Genomic DNA, 23,106 nt, shown 5'->3' on the forward strand with positions numbered 1-23,106 from the left:
AAAGAAGGAGAAAACAACATCCAGACAAGACTACTGTTGACATCTTAGTCAACTTTCCTAAAGCTGTTTTCCTTCTGTGCATAAAAGAATGAAAACATGAGCCACAGAGTGGGAGAGATATTTGTAATATATATCAAGCAAATATATGTATCCCAAGGATATAAAGGATATAAAGGACTCCTATAAATCAGCAAGAAAAAGACAGAAAGCCCAATTTTAAAAATGGCCACAAGACCCTTTACAAAAGAGAGTATTTAAATGGCCAATAAGCATGTGAAAAATTGTAAACATAACTAATTATCAGGAAAATGCATTACAACACCATAGAGCCACTATACGCACCAGAATAACTAAAACTTAATAATCAGTGTTAAGTATTAGTGAGAATTTGGAACAACTAAATCTCTTACATACACTCATTGGTGGGAGTATAATTTGTATGACTACTTTAGAAAATATTTGGCAATATTTAATAAAGCTAAACGTATACTTATTCTATGACCCTTTCCTAGGTATATACCCAACAGAAATGCACGCAAATATACATCAAAAGGTGTGTGCAAGAATATCCATACCAACAGTATTCATAATAGCCAAGACCTGAAAACTAAGCAAATGTTCAACTATAGTAGAATGAATAAATATTTTATGGTACAAAGAAATGGAATTAAACAACATGTATTAATCTCACATGCATAATGTTGAATGAAAGAAGCAACACCCCAAAAGTATATACTATACGATAACATTTATATAATATTCAGAACCAAGCAGAACTCATAGAATGTGCCATCAAGATCCCCCTTCAGGAATGGTCTTCTTAGGAAGTGCCTCAGCTGAAGAGGGCTGCCTGGCCTGAGATTATATCTCTAACTGTTGGGCTGGGTATAAAGGCCCTCACCCCAATTTGGGAAAACTCTGAAGAGCTATGCCATCTTTAGAGCTCTCTGTAGAGTTAGCTGAAGACTTCGTTGAGATTGCAATTTAGCCCAGCTTCTACCTCTGCCCAATCACGTTTCTTTCCGTCGCCTCCTTTTCCTCGCTAACCCCCCCACCCCTTTTCTTCTCTTCCCTCCCACAAGTATTGGTCCCAACTTATGGATATCTCAGAGTCTGCTTCCCTGGGAACCTAATCTTCGAAAAGAGGGTAATAGCTACCTTTGGGAATGTCCTGCATTAGCATAATCCTGCATAAACTGTCCAAATTTATGCTGTTCAAGGGTCAACTGTGACATACACTCTTGAAATATGCTGTAAATGTATTTTCTTCTCTGTTGAGACTGACAGATTCTTAATATCATGGCCTGTTCTTCCTATGATCTGTATCATTCCATTTCAATAAGGACTTTACCAGAACTTTGAGTGCCTAATAAATATTATTTGAATAATTGCTAAATTATTGATCTTTAATTACTTACATATCATCAATGATAAAAATAATAACCTGGTATTTAAGGATGTAAACATCATCCCTATTTTATTTTGGCAATATTAATTTACTAGAAACTCGACTTTGAATCTAGTTGAGTGAAGATAGATAGAATTATGGTTCTTTTTACGTTCTCTGTGTGCCGTGTAATAGCATTTTAAAAATAGATTACATAGAAGAATATTGATATTACAAACAAATTTTCAACAATACCAACACACAGAAAAAGCACAAAGCTTTTGGCTTTAAAGGGAAACATTTACTGCATACTATTTTAAAAGCAAGAAGAAGATGAAAACACTTGAGATGTACAGATTACATGCACTTACAAAAATTTTTAGCTAAAGAGGCCTTAAAGATAACCAATTCTCAGTTCATTAATTTTATAAAAGAGACTCTCATATCTAGAAAGTTTCAGTAATCTACACACAGTGAGGGAACTCAGTGCCCTCAGGACTCAGGGTCCCACAGTAAACAGTTGTGATGTTTATGATAATAAACAGTATTTGGTTTTAAATAATCGAAAATATTTTAATTGTTTCATACTTTTATTTTGAGATATATTTTAAAATACCATACAGCAAAAGTTTTAAATTCTATTTGTACAAGTTACTGAGTACACAAATATTTGCTTTCTTGTTTATTTAACTTAAATCTATAATTACAAATATGTTGTTTTACCTACACAGCTCTCCTGAATTAAATGAGTCTATCATCATATAGAAAAATATCCAGTATAAAAAATATCCATTATTTACATTTTGTGTAAATCAACTCATTAGTAAACTCCCAGACAACAAAATGGTAAGATGGATCCTGCCATGGCTTGTGGAGGGCAGAACACTGAATGAAGTGGAAACCAAGGCATTATACTGAATCAAGGGGAAATGATGACACTTTTGATGCCACAGTGATAGCTTCTCCAGAAAGGCATAGTGACCATAAATACATTTTAGTTGATTCCCAAGATGACACTTTAAAAAGGATACAGAAGAATTAGAAAATATTCAGAGGAAGTGACCGAGATAGTGAAGACCTTCTTGTCTGAATGGAGTCATTTTTTTCCCCATCCTACATTCCTGGTATTTTAAGTGATATTTGGGAAATACTGAATTCTGTATTTTAATTTTGTACCTTGTCATATTACATAAACATTATTAATTCTAATAATTCTTCAGTTTGATTCTCCCAAATTTTCCAGGTATACAGTCAAATGGTATAAACATTATGATTTTATTTCTTCCTTTCTAACATGTATAACCAACCTTTTATTTTCTTATTGCATTGATTAGAAGTTCTGGAAGAACGCTTCAGCAAATGTGGAAGATGGGTGTAAGTAGGTGTACTTTTCGGGCTCCTTAACATGCATGGGGTATTCTTAGTAATGAGAGTTTATTATAAAAATAAACAGTAATTTTACATAGCAAGGGAGGGAAATTTACTAATTCGCTATACAATATCTTGCGTCCTTTGGTAGCATCCAATATGGGGCACTCCTACTAGGCAGAGTTTTAAGGCAAGGATACTCTGAGTTACTGACTGCCTTTCAGTCCAGTACTGCAGAGTTGTGTTTGGCTTATGAATAAGATGTGGTCCAGGAGGGAAGGGGTGATTTTACTCACTGACACAGCACATGAGCTGCAAACTCCATGCCTCCCCCAGCTTTGCTGAGTGATAATTGACATACAATAAGCTGCACATATTTAAAGTGTATAATTTGATAAGTTTTTATAAACTACTCTTGAAACCATCACGACAATCAAGGTAATAAACATATCCATCATCCACCAACATTTCCTTATACTCCTTTATAATTATCCTGTCTCTCCTCTTCCTTCCCCAGCCACCTCCATTCCCACGCAACCAGCCATCTGCTTTCAGTTCCTATGAATCTGTTTGCATTTTTAAGAGTTTTGTAAATGGAATTATACTGGACTCTTTTTTTGCAGGGGGGTGTCTGGCTTCTTTCACTCAAGATAATTATTTTTGCTATTCATCCATGTGTGTTTATATGTTCGTTAATGTATGTATTAGTAGTTCGTTTCTTTTAATTGCTGAGTAGTATTGCATTGGATGCAAAAACCACAATTTGTTTATCCATTCACAAATCGATGGACATTTAGGTTGTTTCCAGTTCTTGGCTATTACAAATAAAACTGCTGGATATATTCATGTATAAGACTTTATGTGAACAGGCACCTTAATTTCTCTTGGTGAAATACCTAGGAGTGGAATAGCTGGGGGTAAGTTTATGATTGACTTCTTAAGAAACTGCCAAATTATTTTCCAAAGTATTATAATGATTTTATAATCCCACCAGCTTTGTATGAGGTTCCAGTTGCTCCACATTCTCTACAACAGTTGGTATGCTCATTTTTGTTTTTGTTTCTTGTTGTGGTTGTTGTTACTTACTTGTTTACCTATTCAACTACATGTGTACTGGTGTTTTTGATTTGCATTTCTCTAATGCAGGATTTTTCAACCTTATTACTAATGACATTTTGGACCAAATAATTCTTTATATGTGGGGCTGTTCTGTTCTTTGTAGGAAGTTTATGTGCATCCCTGGCCTCCATTCACTACATGCCAGTAGTACTGTCCACCGCAGTTGTGGCAATCAAAAATGTCTCCAGATATTACCAAATGTCTCTGGGGTATAGGAGCAAAATTGCACCCAGTTGAAAAACATTGCTATAATGACTAATGATACTGGCCATCTTTTCATAGGCTTATTTGCCTGATATACTTTCTTTGGTAAAGTGTCTTTTGAAATCTTTTGTCCACTTTTTAAAAATAAATTTATTTATGTTATTTATTTATTATTTGGCTGAGTTGGGTCTTCGTTGCTGAGTGCAGGCTTTCTCTAGTTGCGGTGAGCAGGGGCTACTCTTCGTTGCGGTGAGCAGGGGCTACTCTTCGTTGCGGTGTGTGGGCTTCTCATTGCGGTGGCTTCTCTTGTTGCAGAGCACGCGTTCTAGGCACGTGGGCTTCAGTAGTTGTGTTGTGTGGGCTCAGTAGTTGTGGTGTGGGCTCAGTAGTTGTGGCACATGGGCTTAGTTGCTTCGCGGCATGTGGGATCTTCCCGGACCAGGGCTCAATCCTGTGTCCCCTGCATTGGCAGGCAGATTCTTAACCACTGAACCACCAGGGAATTCCATTTTGTCCATTTTAAAATTGGGTTGTTTGTCTTGTTATTGTTGAGTTGTGAGGGTTCTTATATATTCTAGATACAAGTCATTTGTTGGATATATGTTTGAAAATAATTTCTCTCATTCTATGCCTTGCCTTTACATTTGTATAGCATTGTGTTTTGAAGAGCAAAAGTTTCTAATTTTGATGAAGTCCAATTTATTGATTATTTTCTCTTATAGTTTGTATTTTTATATTCTGTTTAAGAAAACTTGCCAAATTAAATGTAACTAAAGTTTTCTCCCGTTTTCTTCTGGAAGTTTTCTAGTTTTATCTATTGTATTTAGGTCTATGACCAACTTTGAGTTAATTTTTGTGTGTGGTATGAGGTAAGGTCAAGGTTCACTTTTTATTTATTTATTTATTTATTTTTGCTGCGTTGGGTCTTCGTTGCTGCACATGGGCTTTCTCTAGTTGCAACAAGTGGGGGCTGCTCTTCCGTGCAGAGCAAGGGCTCTAGGCGCGTGGGCTTCAGTAGTTGTGGAATGTGGGCTCAGTAGTTGTGGCTCACGGCCTCTAGAGCACAGGCTCAGTGGTTGTGGTGCACAGGCTTAGTTGCTCCGTGGCATGTGGGATCTTCCCAGACCAGGGCTCAAACCCGTGTCCCCTGCATTGGCAAGAAGATTGTCAACCACTGCACCACCAGGGAAGCCCCAAGATTCACTTTTAAAATATGGAGATCCAGTTGTTCCAGCACCTATGTTGAAAAGATTATTCTTTCTCTACTGATTTGCCTTGGTAGCTTTGTTGAAAATCAGTTGTATAGGTGTGTGAGTTTATTTCTGGACTCTCCATTCTGTTCAGTTGGTCTCTATATCTGTCTTTATACCAATACCACAGTGTCTTGATTACCATAGGCTTATATAAGTGTTGCAACTCATGGTGTAGGTCCTTTTGTTCTTTTTCAACATTGGTCTGCATGCTAAATCCTTTGCATTTCTATGTAAGTTTCAGAATCTGTTTGTCAATTCCTACAAAAAAGCCTCCTGAGATTTTTTGACTGGGATTGTGTTTAATCTGTAGATTAGGGGAGAAATGACATTTTAACAATATTGAGCCTTGTAGTCCAGTATTATGGTGGATCACTTCCATTTATTTAGGCTTTCTCTAATATCTCTCAGCAATGTTTTGTAATTTTTAACATGAAAGAGTTTTTTAACGAAAAGTTTTTAATAGGTCAAAAATAAGTATATTTTTGATGTAATGTAAATGGTAATGTCTTATAAATTTGAACTGCTTGCTGTTCACTGCTTGTTCAGAGAAATACAATTGATTTTTAAATTGATTTCTGTATCCTGCAAGCTTGATAGTTCACTTATTAGTTCTATTTTTTCTAGCAGCTTTTATCATAAATTGTTTAGAATTTTCCACATAGACAACCATGTAATCTGTGAATAAAGGCAGTTTTACTTTTTTCCTTTTCCAATCTGGATGCCTTTTATTTATTTATTTATTTGCCTTATTGCATTAAATAGAACTTCTAGTACAATGTTGAATAGACATTGGATTTTGTCAAATATTTGTTCTGTAGCTATTGAGATCATCATGTTTCCTTTTTATTATGTTGGTATAATGAATTATATTGATTAACTTTTAAGTATTGAACCAACCTTACCTTTCTGACATAAATTCCAGTGGGTCATGGTGTACTACAGTTTTTAATATATTGCTGGAATCAGTTTGCTAAAGTTTCATTAAGAATTTTTGCACCCATGTTAGGGATTTTGGTCTGTAGTTTTCTTTTCTTTTAATACCTTTGTCTGGTTTTGGGATCAGAGTAATGCTGGCCTCATAAATTGAGCTGGGAAGAGTTCCCTCCTCTTCAGTCTCTGGAAGTGTTTGTATAGAAGTGGTGTTATTAAATGTTTGGTAGAACTTACCAAAGAAGACAGCTAGGTCTAGAGTTTTCACTGTGGAAAAGCCTTAAACTACAAATTCAGTTTCTTTAATAGATACTTGGCTATTCATGTTATCTATTTCTATTGAAGTAGCTTCCATAGTTTATGTTCAAAGGAATTTGTGCATTTCATCAAAGTTGACAAATTATTAGCATATAATTATTCATAACATTTTCTTATCCTTTTAATAGGATTGGTAGTGATTCTCTCTCTCTCTCTCTCTTTCCTTCCTTCCCTCCTGCCCCCTCTCTCTCTTTGTACTGGTAATTTGTATATTCTCTCTTTCTCTCTGTCTTCATTTTTTTTTCTGGCTGGGCCACCCACCTTGTGGGGTCTTAGTTCCCCAACCAGGGATTGAACCCAGGCCACAGCAGTGAAAGTGCCAAGTCCTAACCACTGGACTACCAGGGAACTCCTATATTCTCTCTTTATAACCTGCTCAATCTGGCTAGAAGTTTAACAATTTTATTGATCTTTTCAAAGAACCAGCCTTTAATTTTACTGATTTGGCAAAGGTTTTTAGATATGACATCAAAAATATAACCTATAAAATTAAAAGTTGATAAGTTTGATTTTATGAAAATGAAACATCTTTGCCCTGCAAAAACACATTGTTAAGAGAATGAAAGACAAGCCATGAACCTGGAGTAACATTTGCAATCCACATATCTTGTAGGCAACTTGTATCCAGAATATATAAGGAACCCTCAAAAGCCAACAATAAGAATATAAACAACCCAATAAAAATGCACAAAGGATCTAAACAGACACTTTACCAAAGAAGAGATACATGTCAAATAAGCATATATAAAGATGCTAAATATTTTTAGTTATTAAGGAAAGGCAAATAAAAACCACAATGATCTACCACTGAATACAGTACCTTTAGAGGGGCTGAAATTAAAACACAGTAAATAGCAAGTGTTGACAAAGTGTTGCCATATATTGCTGGTGGGAATGCAAAATGTTATAGCTACATTGAAAACAGTTTGGCTGTCTCTTATAAAGTTAAACATACATTTACCATGTGCCCCAGCAATCCCACGGTATTTGCACAAGTAAATTAAAAATTTTGCCACTCGAAACCTGTATACAAATGTTTATAGAAGCTTTATTAATAATAACCAATAACCGGAAATAACCCAGATACCTTTCAATCAGTGAATGGATAAAAAATTGTGCTATGTCCCTACAATGGAATACTGTTCAGCAATAAAAAGGAATGAACTATTGATTCATAAAACAATGTCAGTGGACCTTACATGGATATTGCTAAGTGAAAGAAATCAGATCTAAGAGGCTATATTTTGTATGATTCCATTTTTATGACATTCTGGAAAAGGCAAACTATAGGCACAGGTAACTGATAAGTAGTTGCCAGGAGTTGGGGATGGTGGAAGTTAACTACAAAGGGGCATAGCACAAGAGAATGTTTTAGGTGATAGAACAGATCTTCATGTTACTGTGATGGTAGAAACATGACTGAATTTTTTAAAAGCCACAGAACAATATACGAAATCCAGTGTTTTTAACTGTATGCAAATTAAAAACAGTCAGGATATAGGAGGGGGACTCAAGATAAAATGCAGAGTTTTGGCAAATGACTCTAATTGCATTACAAATTACTGCATTACACATCAGTAACCACATTAAAGGTTTGGGTAAGAAAGGAGCTTGACGTAAGTAGCTTTGGAAAACAGTGTTTTCACTGGATAGAATAGAGCTAAAACAAAAAATTTCCAAAACACTGCAGTCTAGTTGGTGAATTTATTTCTCATAGGGGCATTAGTGAGCAACTCTGAAACTACTTTGAGATGTATACTGAGTTTGAACAAATAAGTAAATATATTGTAGACAATGCAAATCAGATTTCTCACTGGTAGAAAAAAGTTATAAATAAGCAAAGGGGGAATGCTAGAATGAATCCCATGATGCTGGATTGGAGTTGGAGGTATCAGTATGAATTCACATTTTATTTTATTTTAAAGTATATATAGAGTTAGATAGGTACAGAAATATAGATATGTATGTTTATTTTATTTTATTATTTTATTTTGGGGGGCTGTGCCACTCAGCTTGTGGGATCCTAGTTTCCTGATCAGGGATTGAACCCGGGCCCATGGCAGTGAAAGCACCAAGTCCTAACCACTGACTGCCAGGGAATTCCTTGGATATTTATGTTTAAATGGGTTAGTATACATACATACATTTCCTACTCTGTCCACTGATAGGGCCTAGAAGCACTGATATCCTAATTATAATGAATGCAGTCACATAGTTTCTCAATACCATCATCCAATGAAAAGAACCAGAGCTCCTTGGAGAAGGAGTTGATCCTAGTGTTGGGGCAGGCAATATATAAGATGCACCTGGAGCAACCTGTGACGCCAAAGCTCCTAAATAAATAAATAAATAAAGCATGTCAAAGAGACACTGAAATTTTAAAAAATGTGGTATATACATACAATGAAACGTCATTCAGCCTTAAAAAAATTCTGACACATGCTACAACATGGATGAACCTTGAAGACATCATGCTAAGTGAACTAAGCCAGACACAAAAGGACAAATACTGTATGATTCCACTTATACGAGGTATATAGAGTAGCTACATTCATGGAGAAAGTAGAATGATGGTTCCCAGGGGCTGCGGGGAGGGGAAAGATAGGAGCTATTGTTTAATGTGTACATAGTTTGGGAAGATAAAATTGTTCTAGAGGTGGATGGTGGTGATGGTTGTACAAAAAGTGTGAACATACTCAATGCTATGGAATTGTACAATTAAAATGGCTAAAATCGTAAATTTTATATTTTTTACCACAATTTAAAAAATGAGTTTATGAAGCAACTAATGAGAGAATTGATTTTAGCAGATATCTTGGCAAAGTTCATGGCAAAATTATCCTGTTTATACATTTTAAATTCTGCTGAAATTAATAAATTATACACAAATTCCACCCTGAAAGAAAAAAAAACACAGAAGTCAACCTGAAAGAACACTCAATGGCAAAATATAGAACAATTTGAGAAAGAAAATAAATAATAATATTGATTTTTAAGTGAAAGAAAACAATTAGTATCTGTAAGTCAATACTGATATAAATAATCGAATAAGTAAATAAGTGGGGAAGAAGGGAGAACTTTTCTGTACAAAAGAATTCCAATTAATAAATGTAGAAGTGATAAGGAAAATAAAAAATCTCCATTAGAACATCACAGTAATAACAGCTGCTGGCAAGAACAACCGACAGACGCTAAAGTGAATGAATCAAGGTTTAAGGGAAAATGGCATATTTTCATAGCATAAAAGTGTCTCTTCCCGAATATTGTTGCTTATAAAGGGAAAGACAGTGACTTTACAGTGGAGAAACCTAGTAGACACCACCTTTCTCAGGGGATCAAGATTAACATCGCAGGTAATGGGATATATGATGTGTGTGCTTCCTGATATGATCTGAGAAGGGCACATCAACTCAGTGACATTCTTCCCCCAATATATGACCTCCTTCTAACCATGAGAAAGTATAAGTAAAACTAAATTAAGAGTCATTCTACAAACTACCTGACCAGTAAATATTAAGGTCACGAAAAACAGAGGAATTGTCACAGATTGGAGGAGACGAAGGAGACATAACTGTTATATGGAATCCTGGATTAGATCCTGGAACAGAAAAAGGATGTTGGTAGAAAGACTGGTGAAGTCCAAATAGGATCTGTATTGGGGTTTAGTTAGGGTATGGCAGCAATGTCAATTTCTCCATTTTGATCATTGTACTATAGTTACATAGGATTTCTCCTCTATCTTTGCAACATCTCTGTAAGTATTAAATTATTTCAAAATAAAAGACTAGAAGGAGTCAGAGAGAAAAGACTGAACATACCAAATGAAGGTAAGAAGATGAAATCAGAAAACTTGCTTAGTAGGAGTATAAATTCTCGTAACCACCTTGAGGAACTGTTTGCTACTAACTAATTAGAGTGAGAACCTGCATATACTATGATTTAGCAGTTACACTCCTATGTATATACCATAAAAATTCGTATATATATGCATCAAAAAACAAGTACAAGAATGTTCATAACGGCATTATTTATAATTGCCAAAGAATGTAAATAATCCAAATGACCATCAACAGAATGGAATAAAATAATGTGGTATCTTTGTATATTGGAAATAAAATACACACAGCAATGTAGTTTTGAGCAAAAGAAATCAAACACAAAAGATTACATGCTGAACCAGATCTTTTCAGTGCCTAAGATTTTTAGTTATGCATGTTTAAAGTGACATTAGGGCCTTCCCTGGTGGCTCAGTGGTTGAGAATCCGCCTGCTGATGCAGGGGACATGGGTTCGTGCCCCGGTCAGGGAAGATCCCACATGCCGCGGAGCGGCTGGGCCCGTGAGCCATGGCTGCTGAGCCTACGCGTCCGGAGCCTGTGCTCCGCAACGGGAGAGGCCACAACAGTGAGGCCCACGTACCACAAAAAAAATAAAAATAAATAAAAAAATAAAGTGGCATTGATTTTTCCACAGTCATCAGAAATATTATTAATGAATAATATTATAGTTGTTTTGTCTGACTTCCTAGTGGAATATGGCAGGTATAAGAGGGATCAGTGAGGGAGAGGAGTTAGGCCTATTATTAATCATTGGTCAGTCAAGAATATAGCTCAGTAACAATGTTTAACTATTTTTATTAGAAGGGCTTTGAATATAATAAGTAGAATTGGCATCAATTAAAAAAAACAGATCTTCATTTAAGACCTTAAAAAAAAAAGATTACATGCTGTTTGATTCCATTTATACAAAGTTTAAAAACTGGCAAAACTTATCTGTGGGGTTAGAAATTAGAATGATGGTTCCCTTTGGGGAGAAGGGAGAGGTAGTAATTTGTAAGGGTCACAAAGGGACCTTTTGGGGTGCTGGTAGTATTCAATTTCTTGCTATTGGTGGTGATTACACAAGTTTTAATCATATTTATTATAACTCATTGAATTTTACCCTTGTGACTTATGCACTTTTCTGTACATATGTCATACTCTAGGAAAAAGTTTTGAAAATTAAAAGGTATATATATATATATATATATATATATATATATTGGCCACACTGCATGGCTTGCGGGATCTCAGTTCCCTGACCAGGAAGTGAACCCAGGCCATGGCAGTGAAAGCCTGGAATCCTAACCACTAGGCCACCAGGGAACTCCCCCAAATAAGTATATTTTTAAAAATCACATAACTGAGATCCATTTTAGGTGCTTTGATTTGTATTGGATAGATGTGCAAGGCTGGAAACAGGAAAGTCATTATGGAGATTGTTGTGTTAGAGCCTTAGAGTACTGTGGGTAGAGATGGATAAGATGAAACGTATTAATGAAATACCAAGGAGATAAAGTTGGCAAGACTTAGCATTTGATGGAAGGTAGTTAAAGATTGGAACTTTATGCAATAGGCCAGAAATTATGAAAGTGATATTTCTGAAAACTTAATCTGTGTACCACTGATAGCATATGCTATCTTCTATTATAATCGATCTATTTATAGCCACGTTTTTGCTAGTAAATCACAAGCCTCTTGATGGAAGGGACTGGATTTTATACTTCGTTTTATCTCCAGGTTTTAACACTCTGCCCCGCTACAGTAGATTTATTATCATTTAAATTACCATAATTAAAAGACCAAAAGACAATATATGATGTGTAACTGGATTGGAATGGACAAGAAAACATCTTAGAAAATACATGAAGGAAATTATATTAAAACATCTATTGTTAATTTTTAAAACTCTTATCAAATCATATATAGAAGGCTACTTTAGTAACCTAATGAAGAATTATCTATCTCAAAGCAATAGCCAGCCTCAAACTCAGTGGTAAAGCAAGAAAGACACTCATAATAAAGAAGGTAGTAAGAGAAGGGGACAACTCTGCTGATCAGCATGAATATTTATCATTGTTTTGTCAGTGTAATAAAATTTCTAAAGTAGGTATAAATATTAGAAAGGAGACCACAGTATTATTATTTGTAGGTTGATATGATCATCCATCTCTGGAAAACTCAAGAGAATTAAGCAAAAAGATATCAGAATAAAAGATTTCTGGACTTCCCTGGTGGCGCAGTGGTTAAGAATCCGCCTGCCAATGCAGGGGACATGGGTTCGAGCCCTGGTCCAGGAAGATCCCACATGCAGCAGAGCAGCTAAGCCCGTGCGCCGCAACTACTGAGCCTGTGCTCTAGAGCCAGCGAGCCACAATTACTAAAGCCTGCGCACCTAGAGCCTGTTCTCTGCGATGAAGAGTAGTCCCCGCTGTCTGCAACTAGAGAAAGCCCACGTGCAGCAACAAAGACCCAACACAGCCAAAAATAAATTTAAAAATTTATAAAAAAAAAATTTCTGTAAGTTAACCTTCATTCCTCCTATTTACACTTTAAGTCATTTTTAAAGTCCAGTATAAGTCCCACTTTCTCCATGAAGCCAGTGCCAAGGAAAGAAAGGGGATGGTAGGGGGAACTAAAAAGAACCAACCTCATTATGTTGTCACCACTGAGTTTATCCACTTACTATCATCGATTTATTCAACAAATATTTATCACCTCTTCCTCCCTTCCATTCCCTCCCATGTGAGGTAATCTCTGTCAAGAGTTTGATGTTTATTCTTCTCCACCTTTCTCTATGCTCATTCAAGCATATTCCCACAGTCAGGTTCTGTGACAGTTACAATGGCCTGTCAGGGCTGCTAGCTGCATCTATTATCTGTTCTCTCCTTCTTTCATAATAATAGAATTTTTATCTGTGCACATGGCTACCAGTGAAAGACTATATTTGTCAGCCTTCCTTTCAGCTGGATGTGACCATGCAACCAAGTTCTGCCACTGGAATTGAAATATGTGTTAATATGTACAACTTATTAATCTGAACATCTGATGATGTCGTAAAAGGAAGGAACATGCCTTCCCCTTTACTTTTTCTCTTTCCTAATGACTGGAATGTGAACACAATGGGAAGAGTTGGAGCAGCCATGCTGGACCTTGAGATGGAAGCTTTATGTTGAAAACGACAGAAAAATAAGATCAAAAGAACATAAATCCCCTGGTCCCATGAGACACCTATTTACTTGAACTTTTCATATGAGGGAGAAACATTTATCTTGTTTAAACCACTGTATGTGGACTGTTACATGCTAACTGATACAAATAATACAAATCTTGAATAAGACAAGTTGTTCCTTTTTTTTCAATTTAATTTTTATTTTATATTGGAATATAGTTGATTTACAATGTTGTGTTAGTTTCAGGTGTACACCAAAGTGATTCAGTTATACATATACATATATCCATTCTTTTTCAGATTCTTTTCCCGTGTAAGTTATTACAGAATATTGAGTAGAGATCCCTGTGCTATATAGTAGGTCCTTGTTGATTATCTATTTTGTGTATAGTAGTGTTTATATGTTAATCCCAAACTCCTAATTTATCCCTCCCGCCTAACGTTTCCCCTTTGGTAACCATAGGTTTGTTTTTGAAGCCTGTGAGTCTGTTTCTGTTTTGTAAATAAGTTCACTTGTATCATCTTTTTAGATTCCACATATAAGCAATATCATATGATATTTGTCTTTCTCTGACTTACTTCACTTAGTATGATAGTCTCTAGGTCCACCCATACTGCTGCAAATGGCACTTTTTCATTCTTTTTTATGGCTGAGTAATATTCCATTGTATAAATATTCCACACCTTCTTTATCCATTCCTCTGTCGATGGACATCTAAGTTGCTTCCATGTCTTGGCTATTGTAAATAGTGCTGCAATGAACACTGGGGTGCATATATCTTCTTGAATTATGGCTTTCTCCAGATATCTGCCCAGGAGTAGGATTGCTGGACCATATGGTAGTTCTGTTTTTAGTTTTTTAAGGAACCTCCATACTGTTCTCCAGAGTGGCCGTATGTTCCTTTCTTTAAGGAGCTCACAGTCCAGCATGGAAGACAAATCATTATAACAGTATTTGATAAGTGCCGTGATACAGAAGGCACCAGGTCCATGAGGCCATTGAGGGGTAGCAAGCCTAGTCTGTGGAGGACATATGTTTTATCTGGGATCTGAAGGAGGGGTAGAGTGTTATCCATTCACTCCTGCTTGAAAAAACACTTCGTAGGCTTCAGTGACAACACCGTCCTGAGTTTCCTCCTACATCTAGGGCTGATCCTTCTTGGTTCCTCTTCCTCTACCAGCTGGTGAATGTTGGCTTTTCTCAGGGTTCTCTCAGTATATTTCCTCTTGTGGTGACCCCTTCATTCCCATGATTGTAAATAGCACCTCAGTGTTGATGACTGCCAAGTCCAGCCCTCTCTTCTGAGTTTTGGACTCATAGACTTAATTGACTACTTCACAGCTCCACCAGCAAGTCTCACAGGCACCTCCAGCTCATGCCAGCATGTGAACTCTTCCTTTCTTCCCTCCAACCTGCTCCTCCTACAGTCTTCTCCCTCTCACTGAAGCTTGTCACAATCCACCCAGTTGCTCAAGCCAGAAACTTGTGAGTCATTCTTACATCTGCTTCCCACACACAATACATCACCGAGTGTGCTGATGCACTTCCAAAAACTCTCTCTCAAATCCATCCATTTCTTCTATCCCCACTGCTCACCACTCTAGTCCAAGCCACTGCTAGTCTCTCTCCTCACCACTGGTTACTTTCCAACTGAGCCTCACTTCCACTTCTGCCCTCTCCCTACCATTCTCCACACAGCAGCCACAGTGACCTTTTAAAGGCACAAGTCAGATCTCCTAAACATTCTTCAGTGGATCTCACTGAATGTAAGGTACAATTCAAAATGTTCGACATGATACCCAGGTTGCTGCCTGACCTGGCTTTTGCCTATTTCTCCCACCTCATCTCTTGACATTTCCCCTTAGGCCACTACTCACGCTGCTCCAGTCACCAAAGCTTAGCTCTTTGCTGCCTTAAGGCAGCTCCTTCTGTGGGGAAAGGTCGTTCCAGAACTCTTTTCCTGGTCATCTGCTACTTATCCCTCAGGTCCAGTTTACTGTGACTTCCTCAAAGAGGCCTTCCCTGTCTTCCAATGTAAAGTACATTCTTCATTTTTCTCTTGCATAGCACTTTGTTTTCTTTCCTGTGGAAGTCTACTAGTTGACTCCCAGAATCCATTCTCCCTTTCTTTTGTAGCAATGGAATTTAGCTGGGTCTTTGGCCACTTGGCTAAAGACTACATTTCCCTCCTTTGCACTCAGATGTGGGCACGTGACTGTTTCAGCCAAGGTGATATGTATGGACATGTTGTGTGCAAATGTGAGGGCTTCCATTTAAGGGACAGGGCTTATACTCTCCCCGGCCCATGTGCTGGAAACGGTGAGAACTGAAGCAGTCACCCTGGACCAGACATGGAATCCATGTGTTGTGCAGATGGTGAGGTCGCACCATCAGCCTTAGACTGCCTACCTGTGGACTGTTATATGAGAAAAAAAATTCTAATTCCATTTGACTACTGAACTTTTGAATCTCTTTGTTATGGTAAAGGTGCCCTTGGTTTTTTGTTTTTTGTTTTGTTTTGGCGGTACCACACAGCTTGCAGGATCTTTAGTTCCCCAGCCAGGGTTCCTGGGCCCTGGCAGTGAAAGTGCCAAGTCGTAACCAATGGATCACCAGGGAATTCCTCTGGATGGGTTTTAAGTAGAGAATTAAGGTCTGCTGGTAGCACATCCAGGAGGCACAACACAGTGTGAAAGGTGCCCCAGGATTCTGTGCAACCCTGTGGGACTGCAAAGAAATCACACTGTCAGATGTTCCTTAAAGATTACTTTGGTTGCAATAGGGAAAATTGATTGGATGAGAAAACACATTGAGGCAGACAGGCCAGAGAAGTGATTGTCATAAGGCAGAGGAGGGAGAACCTCTTGGATTAGCATAGCACAGGAATACAGAGCCAGGAATATTTTGAAAGGAGGACTCTGCAGGGCTGGGTGTTTACTGGGTATGGTAGGCAAAATCATCGCCTTCTAGAGATGTCCATGTCCTAATCCCAGGAACTTGTGACTATATTACCTTACATAGCAAAATGACTTTGCAGATATGATTAAGTTAGGGTTCTTGAGAGGAGATTATCCTGGACCATCAAGGTGAGCCCCGTGTAATCACAAGGGATCTTATAAGAGGGAGGCAGAAGGGTCAGAGTCAGAAAAGGCAACATGGTTGCTGAAGCAGAGGTTAGAGTGAGGTACTATGAAGATGGAGAAGGGGGCCATGAGCCAAGCAGCCTCTAGAAGCTGGAAAAGTCCAAAATGTGGATTCTCCTCCAAAGCCTACAGATGGGATGCAGCCCTGCAGACACATTGATTTTAGCCTGGTAAAACCCATTTCGGACTTCCGACTTACAGACATGTAAGATAGTAAATTTGTCATGTTTTAATTCACTACATTTGTGGTAACTTGTTACAGCAGCATAGAAAACTAATATGCTGGGTTTGGGCGTAAGGGGGGGAGGGAGCAGTGAGTATAGGACCTTGTACAACTAGGAGGATGACGTTTGGGAACCCAGAAGTAAAAGCGGGGGCGGGGGGGCGCGGAAGATGGGTGCCTGTGAAACAACCTACTGGAATTAGCCATACAGATCTGGCACTCAGGAGTGAAGCTGTCCCAGAGAGAGGGGTTTGGGGACATCCTCAAATATTCCATGATTAAAGCCAAGCGGGGGGGGGGGTAAGATCAATCACAGAAGAAAGAGAAGAAAGGCCTAGAACAAAACCAAAATGGAGTATAGAAAGGGGAGTGGCTTGAGAGGAAGAGCAAAACCCAAGGCTGTGGGTCACAGAAGTCTGAGGAAGGGAGTTTCAAGGTGGGGGACACTCAGTAGTGTCCAGTGTTGCTGAGAGAGAAAAGTAGGTGATACCATTTGCCTTAAAATAAAATCCCCAACCTGCCATATGTGAATATACATGTTTGTAAGAGTTTGCATGAGCTAGGAAGAGGGACTGGTTAAGAGCCAGGGCTCTGAAGCTAGACTACCTAGGTTCAAACGCAGATTCTATCACTTACAAGAGATGTGAGCTTGGTAAAGTAACTTCACGTTTATATGCACCAATTTCCTCATTTGTAAAATGGGGGTGATAGCAGTACCTACATGTATGTGACTGTTGTGAGGCTTAAATTAATAAATACATAAAAAGGGCTTTGAACAGTACCTGGCACAGGTAAGTCCTATATGTGTTCGCTGTTTGTTCTCATTATTACCTACTGTAATATGTTTGCTTTGTTATTTAAGAATAATCAATTCTGCCAAAGGAAATAAGAGAAACAAACATTATGAGAAGAAATGAAATTAAATGAAAGCAAGTAGTTTGTGAGACAAAGTAAGTAGTGCATATAGGAGCTGAACGTAGAGAGGAAGGGTTGGAAGGTCCAAATAGGCAACAAATATTCTTGATACGGTAAATATTCATGAGGCATATTAGCACTCAATATTTAGGCAGGCTTCAAATGACCACCCACTGGTGACAGCGACACAGCCTCCATATGTTCCCTGCCTGAGAAATGCAGATGAAATCCACAGCTGCTCATCGGGCTAATTGGTGAGCTGGAACTGGCCAGCCATCCGCGCTCCTGTGTCTCTCAACAGAGAAAGCGTGTGCTGGCTCTCGCCCCAGGTACCCTCTGACTGCCAGTATCAGCCTCAACTCTGGTCCTTGTAATCACACCATCAGCACCAGAAGGCTGACTCAGGAGAGGGAGGCACAGATTCTACACACGTTTCATAAAATATACCACCTGCTTGTACCCTAGCCTAAGTGTGTTAATCTACTCTATCTCCTGACTTCTGACTCTGCATTTTAAATTGATTCAATTAGCCACGTGATTTCAACACCCTAATTTTGTCTTTGAGCCTTTCTGTACAATGACCTCTGGGATAGCTTGCCTCGTGGTATACTTGGAAGCTAACTTCCCACACCACACCCACTAGTTACCTCACAGTGGGTAGGGAGATGTGGGAGGAGTGGCAGTCACTTTTTCTTCATGCATATTTGCATCTTCTCCTGAGTTACACTGAAAAGGGAAGGGGCTACCAGGGAAAAGAAATCCTGCCCTAATAAGGCCAATTAAAACATTTTCAGTTGTGATGTCTCTGGAGGCTACCCTGTCCTATTTGAAACCAGCTTTAACCTCTAGGATGATTTGGCTTCACTTTTCAACATGGAGCCATTTCTAACCAGCTGTAGGCGAAGAACAACCCCCCCCCCGCCCCCTCCAGCCCTCCTTCTGTATACAGGAGAGAACCTGAATCATGTTAGACCTGGAGTCTGTTCACTTTTCTTCTTCCTTCTTTTTCGAAAGGTTGCTTCTTTAACATCTGGACAGATAAGAAGGATGCTAATTCTATTATGACAGCTACCAACTGGGTACTTTATGAGCCGTTCAGTTAGTTCCAAATACTGCAGGGGAAGATGTCTCCAGGCCACACCAGACCCAAATCTGTCAATCTCAGAGTCCAACAAACACTTTAATCTCTTTCATATGAAACTTGAGCACTCACTGCTTTTCATCGTTTTGCTTTTATCAGTATTGCAAGTGGATTTATCATGAGGCTAATGGAACATAAACTTCAGGGACCCTTTGTAGGTTCCAGGAGGTGCCACAGTGACTTTGTAATTTTGTTTTATTCTTCCCAAAGAGGGACCTCAAATCCTAAAGCTTCAGGGCCTATAAAATTCTCATCGGTATGATTTCGTGGTTACGAGCTTAAACGCTGGAGATAAAAGACTTCTCACCCTTTTACTATTTAGTCATTTTAGGTTAGTCACATTAAATTTCAGCCTTGGTTTCCTCAGTTGTAAAATGGGAATAATAGTACTTATACTTTTAGGATTACGGTAAAGCTTAAATAGTACTTAAACAGTGTTTCGTGTATGAGGAATGTTCATCGATGCTAGGTGCCATTATTATTGTTATTCCCAGAACAAGACGATAAGCTCCCTGAGGACAGGATCTGGCACCCCAAAGGCCCATCACAGGCACCCAAAAATACTTGCTGAAGGAATGATACCTTTTACAGCCAACTCCACTCTCCCCACCCTCTCTGCGTGTCTAACCAGAAATACAACTATAATTGCGTTACGGATGCGACACACATGGTTACCTCTTCAGCAAGCTGCCAGATACTCCGTAGCACTTTCTCAGTTTGAAAGCGTGCTTTAGTCTCAGCCCTTCCCCGGTGAGTCCTGAAACCCTGGTTGTTTGCCTCCTGTTTCTTGCCAAGCTCCTCTCTCCCGGGTCAACTGAGGACAGTCGGCCACGGCAACCGCTGGCCGACAGACGCTGAGGCAACGCATTAATAGTGTTAGCATTCTGCTTGGCACTGAATAAACGCCCTATAAACGATGGCTATTGTTGTTGCTGCTGTTGTTGTTATTATTACAATTCCCAACCAGCCGGCCATCTACTCTCCGCCCCCTCGCCCCGGAGCTAGGCCTGCATCTTTTGCCTGGGGTCGGGGTGGGGGGCTCTTAGCCGGGAGCCGGGGTGCGGGGACCTGGGGATAGACCCTCGCGTCTGCCCTCCGGCTTCGCGGCGCGCCTCCCTGGCAGGGCTGGGGCGGTGGGTCCCCCGGGGCCGCCAGGGCTGGCGGGAGGCCGGGAGGAACAGCCTCCGACGCATCCGCCGCCGCCGCAGGAGGCGGAGCGCTGCACCTGGCGGCGGCTTCTCGGCGCTCAGCCCTTAAACGGGTCCAGCCGGTAGCGAGCGGCGGAGGCCGGACCAGAGGACGAGGAGGAGAGAAGGTCGCGCCGGCCGGTGCGCTCGGCTCGCCGCTCCCTGTGCTCCCACCGGCCCGCATCGCTCCGCCGCGCCCCGCCCCGCCGCAGCCCCCGAGGAACCAGTGACCCGCCCGAGATGGTGAGCGCCGTCGCGACAGCCGCCGCCCCGGCGCCCGGAGCCGCCGCCCCGTGCCCGGGGGAGATGGCTCCCCGCGCCCCGCGCAGCTGAGCTCCCGCCGCCGCCGCCGCCCGCCGCAGGTGAGTCGGGCCCGGCGCGCGGAGGAAGGGGGCGCGCTCGGCGGGGCGGCGGGGCGGCGGGGTGGCGGGGTAGCCCCACCCTGGGCTCCCCTGCAGGGGCGGGGCCCGGCCGGAGGGCGAGGAGCCCCCTGCGGCGCGCACACCTGCTGTCGGAGAGGGGCTTCCGAGGAGGGGCCCGGCGCCAGGGCGGAGGGGGGGTGTCTCCGCTCCCAGCCCCGCTCGCCCGCTACTGTCTCCCTCCCCTTGGATCCCGAGTCGGTTGTCATCTTTTGGGGCGCTGAGGGCAGCTACAGCCTGCACCCCCGGTGCGCCCGGCGCGGGCAGCACTTCCGCAAACGTAACTGCAGTCGGGAAAACAAAGGCGCTGCCCAAGGAAGCCGTCGCCGGGCGCCGGCAGCAGCCAGGGTGCCGGGTGAGGGCTGCGCCCCAGTGTCCAGGCCCTTGTCGGCCCGGCCGCACTCGTGCCCTTGCCATAACCATCCTTGGGAGAAAGATGGAGGCGAGAACACCAGACAGTCCGAGTGCAGGGACGTAGCCCCTTGGGTGGCAAGAGGAGGAAATTGACAGCGTCTGCTTACCCAGGTGAATAAATACGCAAAAAAAACCCACCTCTTTCCCTTGCCTGCTATCATCCTGGGAGAAATTCCCCGCCTCCGCGCTGCTTTACTTCAGCCTGGCCTAACACGTCCCTAGAGCCATTTTGAGATAACAGTTGGGGTTTCTAGTCCTTTTGGGTCCTCTGAGTCCCCTACACAGCTCCCTGTAAATTTAAGTAGGATGGTGAAAAATTCCAAATGCGATTTTCCCCTTCATTTATTCCCACCTGCACGTGGACAAGCAGGTGGATTCATTACCTTAAGGCCAGCACTCGGTGCATTTCGCCTCTCCCACACACATTCGCAACCACAAACATTTCCTTTCATCCGAAAATCTTTAATAATTAAACATTTTACAGAGCTACTGGAACAGATAAAATCTTGCCTATTAGTAGTAGAAAAGAACCTTGAAGAGTTGAGATTTTAATCCCAACTGGTGTCTAAATATTTGTATGCTGTTGGGCATGTCACATCTTCCTGAGCCTCAGTTTTCTCACCTGTAAAAGGAGATGGTTGGATAGTACAGTGGTCAGGCTTCCCCCTAATTGTTCTAGAAGTTTAGGGATTTTCTGGAAATTAACCTCTTCAAAATAAATGAATGTAAAGGGTGGGTGGACGTACAGTTGACCAACGACATGTGATAAAAGCAGATGTGTTTTTGGTAGGCCTCTCGTGTCTGCAGAGCATCTCTTCCCCAAGACATGGCCACTAGTCTGCTAAAGGTGTATGCATCATTGATGGCCTTGTTAAGTAAAAGGAGAGGATAGGAAGTTGCCTCACTGGGAAGGTCGACTTTGGACACTTTAAGCTGATGGTCATCAGCAGACACGGAAGATATTTTCAGTTATTTTGTGGTAGTCAGGTGGCTTGTGTTTACCACAAGTTGTAAATAAAGCTTAAGATTGCTTTTAGGAGGAAGCTGGGACATTGCTGCTGAGCCCAGGGCAAGACACCCTAGGGGAGTAGGAGGAGAAGGGATCACATTTCAATAACCCGTTAAAGCTACTAAGCATGTTTACAGTAATTTATTTCTAAGGCCCTTTCTGTATCTGTATGAATAAGGTAAATGTAAAAACATGAAGGCAAACCAAAACACAAAGATAAATGAAACAGCAAGGTTTGCAGGTATTTGGTGATCTGAGGTATTGGATCACCAAGTCTAGCATATATAGTTTCTGGACTATTAACAGTAATAAGGCACTTTTTGAGCACTTAGTATGTTCAAGACACCATCTTAAACACTAAATTTCTATATCCCTGTAAGATTAGGCTTGTCGCATTTTATGGATGATGAAAAGGAAGCTCGAATGGTTAAGGAACTTACACAAACCACATAATCAGTAAGAGGTGGAGTTAGGTTTGACCCCGTGTTTCTGGCTCCAAAGCCCAGGAAATTTCCACACGGTGTCCCTCCCTATTCAGGACCCATTAAGTCTCACCACCTATGCAGGTGCCTTCCTTTGCTTCTTGCCTTTGAAAATTAATTTCATTTCAACATACATACATTACATATGTTAACATTTATCTGTGTAAGATAATCTATATAGTGCATATATATTTATGCGTGTATGTTTACCCATTGGTTCTTACCATTTTTAGGTTGAAGGCAAGTGTAAAAATGAATATAACCAGATATATTTAGTATTAGGCTGATAGGTTTTTTGTTTGACTTCTTTTGATATTCAGTAAATCTTGATTTAGCAGTCTCATTGTAGGGAAAGGGAGAAAGGCAGTAGATATAAATGTATTTGTTAGCTGCTTTGGCACATTGTCTTGGGAAAAAATCATGATATGGTAAGTGAAAAAAGGAAGAGATTTATATACAAACCATCATACAAGCACACATCTACCTTGTTGTCTCCAAACTGTTGACAGTGGCTTCCTGAAGGAAGTGGGTTCAGATGGTAAAGAGAAGAGGGTACTTTTACTTTTTACCTTATAAAGTTATGTTTGGGCTTAAAAGCTTTTTT

The 23,106-nt window shown here is 40.3% G+C and overlaps 1 protein-coding gene across 4 annotated transcripts in view; it reads left to right on the forward strand.

Moving 5' to 3' along the window:
• The first annotated feature begins 20,185 nt into the window (after window positions 1–20,185).
• The window catches only part of MFSD6 (major facilitator superfamily domain containing 6), a 78,260-nt gene continuing 75,339 nt past the window's right edge, over window positions 20,186–23,106 (forward strand). The window contains exon 1 of one of the 4 annotated variants that reach the window (XM_067026460.1): window positions 20,186–20,540. The gene's annotated coding sequence lies outside the window, so the exon portion shown is untranslated. Of the gene's footprint in view, window positions 20,541–20,688; window positions 21,123–23,106 lie in introns of those variants that run through there. The other 3 variants (XM_059054652.2, XM_067026461.1, XM_067026459.1) reach the window with 3 other exon arrangements.

This window comes from Kogia breviceps, chromosome 2 (assembly GCF_026419965.1).
Source record: "Kogia breviceps isolate mKogBre1 chromosome 2, mKogBre1 haplotype 1, whole genome shotgun sequence".
NCBI classification, from domain to species: Eukaryota; Metazoa; Chordata; class Mammalia; order Artiodactyla; family Physeteridae; genus Kogia; species Kogia breviceps.